Genomic DNA, 6,134 nt, shown 5'->3' on the forward strand with positions numbered 1-6,134 from the left:
CTTTCATTTTAAAGAGGGTATGTAACTTCATGCACTCGAAAAATGTCTTCGTTCTCCCAAGCACACTGAATTTGTCTAAGGCATCTTGACATATAAACTTGGTAGCAATAATGGTCTTCTTAGTAAGGGATACAAATGCTTTCCTATGAGAATCGTTTATGAAAGTTACCTCCGAATAATCTTGCAATTGTTCTATGACCGGATTAGGTGTAGCTTCCACCATAGGAGTAGCGATTTCATGAATCTCCACCCTTGGTTTATGCACTACCATAGCCTTTGAGGCAAGAAGAGCTTGTTGCCTTTTGGATAGATTTGAGGTTGTGGGTGCCTTGTTTATACCTTTTGTTCTTGCCATGTTGTTCTCCTTGTCAAATTTGTATCAACAAACTAATATTGTGCTTGAATGCTCCTTGTTTCCTCAAGCTTCAATCAATTCCCAATCCATTTTAGTATTTTCGAAATTGTGCTGAAACCCTAGAAAATCGATTCAATTTATGAGGATTTTGATGTTTGGATGGTCTTTTGTCGATAAAGGAGTAGTTTAATTTTGATTTGAGGAAGTTTTTCTTTAATTTTGGTGAATTTGGTTGAGAAATTTGTGTTTTGTTGATGAGGGGATTAAGGGTTTTGAGGGAGAAAGGGTGTGTGTTTGTATTTGAAAAAGATAGAAATGAATTGGGGAAGGAAGGTGTGGATCCCGTGTTTATGGTTAAGTAGCAGCAGGGGACGAGCGGCTTGGACTGGGGACGCTCGGATCTTCAGTCAGTATGCTCTGGAATTTCAAACCCGTGCTGGGACGCGCGGATCTCTGCCAAGATGAGCGGAGTCCTGCTGGGAATGCTCGGCTTCACCTGGGGACGCTCAGATTTATAAACAGCGTGGAATGATAACTTTGACAGCAGCCAGGATGCGCGGATTTTTGTCAAGACGAGCGGCTCATGGCCCGGGACGCTCGTCAATATGGGATATGCTTAGATTTTGCTATAGACCCATTTCTTCAATTCCAGCACTCCCAAGACCCACGTCCTAAAGCCAGGATGCTCGGATCAAAGCCAGTTCGAGCGGATTCCCTCGTGGGATGCTCGGGTTCTCCTCTGCTACCACGTGTTCAGTTCCACCCGTGGGGATCTTCATTTCCCGTATCATTCTTTCTTCATTTTTTTGTTCAGCATTGTGGGTGCACTATGAAGGCTCGGTTTGCCTAGGCATTCGCTATCCCCAAACTAAATAAGACACTACACACCGAAACACATTAAAATACCTCCCTCACTTTCTCTCATAATGAAAATCTTGAACAAAGTATGAAATTGCAATTCCAAAATTGACAGGAATGCAATAAATGAAATAAAATGCTAGTTAATGGGTTAGAATATTTACAAATGGTGGTTTAGGGAGGACTCCTTCAAACTGTCATTCTTGAATAAGATGTCAAGGGGGCAAAGCCAAGGTGTTGTTGATGTTGCTCAACACCTTGTAGAAGTAATCGAAGGCTTGTTCATTTTCATTGTAAAGATTTTGCATAGACCTTTTCACATTGTGTTCTTCATGGTGGTGATGACTTGAGTCAAGATGATGGCAAGGATCACCAAAGCCTTGGTCTAAGGTTATAACATTGCTGATGTAGGGATTGACTAATCCTTCAAATTCGTCATCCCATAGACCACAAACTTCATCTACTTGCTCCCCTATGGTATCATGAGTTGACAAGATCAACTCCTCTTTCTTGTTGTCATGGCCAATGAGGCCTTCTTCGTTTCTTCTCATGATTGGTGGTGAGATATTCAAGCTCTCATTGTCGTTGAAATTTCCTTGCTCTTCGGATAGAGCATCTTGAAGATTATCCACTTTCTTCTTCCATATGGGTGGTGAATCTTTACCCATAGCTTGATCTTTGCAGTGAGATGTCAACTTCTTCCTATCACTTTCTTGGCTATAATGGTCGATCATGAAACATGGCTCATGTAGTCGGGGAGCTTTCATTGTTTTGTCAAGGTTGAAAGTGATTGTCTCATCCCCCACTTCAAGTATAAGCTCTCCATGTTTCACATCAATTACCGCTCCCGTGGTGTGCAAGAAAGGTCTTCCTAAAATGATAGGAATGTTGGAATCCTCCTCCATGTCTACAATAACAAAGTCTATCGAAATGAAGAATTTGCCAATTCTCATGGGTACATCTTCTCATACTCATAAAGGTATCTTTGTTGATCGATCCGCCATTTGAAGCTTAATGTTGGTGCACTTGAGTTCTTGTATTCCTAGCCTCTTGCACACCGAGTATGGCATGACACTTATACTTGCTCCAAGGTCACATAATGCATTGTTGATTGTAGTGTCGCCAATGGTGCATGGAATAGAAGAACTTTCCGAATCTTTGAGTTTTGGAGCGGAACTCCATTGTAGAATAGCACTACTCACTTTGGTAAAGGCAATAGTCTCTAGCTTTCGGATGGATTTCTTCTTGGTAAGAATGTCTTTCATCTATTTTGCATTGGCCGGAACATGATTGATCAATTCTGTGAATGGGATTGAGACTTCTAAGTTCTTCACAACCTCCATGAACTTTCCAAGTTGTTCATCAAACTTAGGCTTAGCTTGACGACTTGGGAATGGAAGTCTAATCATAATAGGCTGTTTTTCCTTAGCCTTCTCTTCACTCTTCTTCTTTGAAGCTTCATTGGTGGCGCGTTCTTCTTCCATAGAGTTCTCAACAACTCTTTGCTTGTTACTAACATTCTCAACATCTTCATCAATTGGCCTCTTTGGCCCTTCATATCTCGTACCAATCCTTAAATGGATGGCATTCACCGTTTCATGTCTAGGGGGATTACCTTGAGGTGGTAATTGCCCCTTTTGTCTTTGAGAGTTAGAAGATGCTAATTGAGTCATTTGAGTTTCTAGCATCTTGGTGTGAGCTAGTATGTTGTTGATGGTGATGTCTTTTGCTTGGCTGTCTTTTTGCATTTGGGTGAAAAATTCTTTTTGATTCTTTTGCATTTGGAGGACCGCCTTTTGAACATCAAAGCTTTGGTCATTAGATTGATTATAAGAAGGTTGATTTTTATAACCTTGTATTTGGTTGTAAAAGGGTCTTTGAGCTTGATTTCTCATTGGGGGTGGGGTGTATGTTGGTTGAGGGTTTTGAACATTTTGGCTCTTGTTTGAAAGATTTGGATGGAATTTGGTATTCTCATTGTAATAGTTGGAATAAGGGGTGCCACTTTTGTATGCTTGGAAAGAATTCACTTGTTCACGTGTTCCCCTACATTCACTTTGGTCATGTCCCAAAGTTCCACAACTCTCACATACTCCACTTGGAATTGAGGATGATGCCACCATAGCATTAACATGTTGTTCGGGTGATTTGGAGCTTCATCAAGCTTAGCCATGGCCTTCTCAAACTTCAAATTGACGGTGTCAATATAAGCACTTAGTTGAGCACCTAATTGACTGATGGAATCTACCTCATGCTTTCCTCATCTAGTAGCCTTTCGAGGCCTACTATATTGTGAATTATGAACCGCCATCTGTTCGATTTTGGCCCATGTTTGATTGTCATCAACTTCGGTGAACATTCCATTGGATCCCATATTGAGAATGTTGTAGGAGTATTCATATAGACCATTCCAAAAATTTTGCACAAGGAACCACTCACTAAGTCCATGGTGTGGACAAGAATGACAAGTGTCCTTAAATCTCTCCCATGCTTCATACAATGATTTCTCATCTCTTTGCTTAAACCCGGTGATTTGGGCTCTCAACTTGTTATTCTTCTCCGGAGGATAGAATTTCTTGTAAAAAGCAAGTGCTAGCTACTTCCATAAGTCAATACCAAGGGTATCCTTGTCTAGGGTCTTCAACCATTGCTTTGCGGTACCAATCAAAGAAAAAGGAAATAAAACCCAGCGGAGTTGGTCTTGAGTAACTACGGTTTGAGAAATCGCATCACAATAGTCACAAAAAGTCTCCATATGTGAATGAGGATCTTCACTAGGCATTCCTCCAAATTGACTTCTCTCAACTAGTTGTATGAATGCGGATTTGGCAACGAAATTACCGGTTAAATGTGGTGGTGTAGGAGTACCATTTGGTAGGTTCTCGGTTGGTACGGAATGTGAAGAAAATTTAGGCATTGTGGGTTGATTTTGTGGTGGATTTTGTATTGGGTTATCCTCTCCTACTCTTGAAAAAGGGTTGGTGAACTCAATGTTATTTGGTTGAATGGCCACAATCTCTCCATTACCTACAACTCTTGAAGTACCTCTAGCAACTCTTCTATTATTGGCTAAGGTTCTTTCAATCTCGAAATCAATAGGTAATAAATTACCTTGTTATCTCCTAGTCATACAAAATATCAAACAACTTGAAAACAATTAGAACAACCTTGAGGAGATTGACTTCCCCAAGGTAAAGAAAGACACACAACTAAAAACAATTAATGAAAATCCAATCAATTTAACACCGTCCCCGGCAACGGCACTATCTACTCTTAGTAAAGAGGTAAGTAAAGGTCGGATCCCTAGGGACAGGTATTGATGTAGGATTCTAAATTGCAAATAGCTATGTCTTGGGGTGTTATAATTTGGGTTGAGGTGATGTGTAATCTAAACTATTCAACAAGATAAAAGTAAAGTAATGAAAGCAAAGCAAGGCAATTTAAAGGAGTTGTAAATAATTGATTAAAGGCACTAGGGTGTCATGGGTTCATAGGGGATTCATGGGAGTTTGATCATACAAACATGTTCTCAATTATATAACAAGCACTTATTGTTGTGATGGGATCGAGTTAGTCTATATCTTACAATCCCTAGGAAGGTTTGGGTCCCGGAGTCGAATCTATTAGATTGTACAACACCTACAAGTCAACTTAATCCTTCCTATTCAACTTTATGCATGGTCAAATGAGGCTCGAGTTGGTTTATAAGCATACAAACCTCATTGAATAGATAGGCGATGAATCAAAAAATACAAGGATTCATAGGCTCGCATTTCATCAAACATAACATGTGCATAAGTTGAAATCACAACAAGCAAGCAATTTAATTATGAAAACATATTACGTTAAGCATATATCAATCCCCGTGTTTGTTTCCCCTAATTCCCCATTAACCCTAGCTAAGGAAACTACTCACTCATGATCAAGTTTAGCATGCTAATAAGGTTATCAATCATACTAACAAAGCAAAACCTGATGAATAAATGAAAGTGATTAACAATAATTAAACAAGATTAAGAGAGAATTATACCTATGAAAATGATTCCAAATAATAAAGCAAAGAATAATAGAAGTACTTGATGATTGATGGAAGGTTGTTAATCCATCAAATAAACCCAAATAATTGTCTAATTACCCAAAATAAAGGAAGAACAATAGAGAAATTAAGGAAAGATTAAGATGTGATTAATATTGAGAAATGTATCACAACTAAATTAAGACTAATTTGAGAGAATTACAACTTGATTAAGAGATGGTTAAGAAGTGATTAAGAGAGATGATAAGAGTTGATTATGGGATGATGCTAATCTAAGTAGTACAAAGGGCTATTTATACTAAAGATTAGGTACAAGGATAAGGGTTACTAAGGGCTTAAATGACTATTAAGACCCTAAAAAAAGTTGAGGAAATGCTACTGTAACACCCGCGAATTTTCCATTTTGGCAATTATAATTTAATTAACCGTTCTATTGTCTCATTTATATTTTAAATTATTTAATTTAATTAATTTCATTACTAAACATGATTTTTATAAATATTATATTTTTAAAGCTTAAGTTATACGAAATAAATATTTTGGTCGGATAATAATGATAATAATAATAATATTTCTCGTATTGAGTTGTAATGGGCTTGAGACGTAATTTCTAGTGTATATCGACTCAATTTTGCATGTTGGGCCTAGTTTGACCAATGGACTCACATACTACTCCTCCCTCCTCATAAAAATAATGAGGGAAACCCTAACTACATCTTCCTCCTCAATTTTTCAGCATTCCTCCTCAACAACAAACACCATTTTTATACTCTCCTCTTACAAATCTTCAAAACACCATAACTTGCTCAATTCTTATCCGAATCAAGTGATTTTCGCGTCTATCTCTTCCTCTCATTGCCCTCCTTCTTTCTAGGTAAGCAAAGA

General features: G+C 38.4%; 1 non-coding gene across 1 annotated transcript; it reads left to right on the forward strand.

The window, feature by feature from the left end:
* Positions 1-3,654: 3,654 nt before the first annotated feature.
* On the forward strand, positions 3,655-3,761 carry LOC141635885 (small nucleolar RNA R71). The gene has a single exon (XR_012540540.1). It is a non-coding gene; the product is annotated as a small nucleolar RNA R71 (small nucleolar RNA).
* Positions 3,762-6,134: the final 2,373 nt, after the last annotated feature.

Source organism: Silene latifolia, chromosome Y (genome assembly GCF_048544455.1).
Source record: "Silene latifolia isolate original U9 population chromosome Y, ASM4854445v1, whole genome shotgun sequence".
In the NCBI taxonomy this organism is placed as follows: Eukaryota; Viridiplantae; Streptophyta; class Magnoliopsida; order Caryophyllales; family Caryophyllaceae; genus Silene; species Silene latifolia.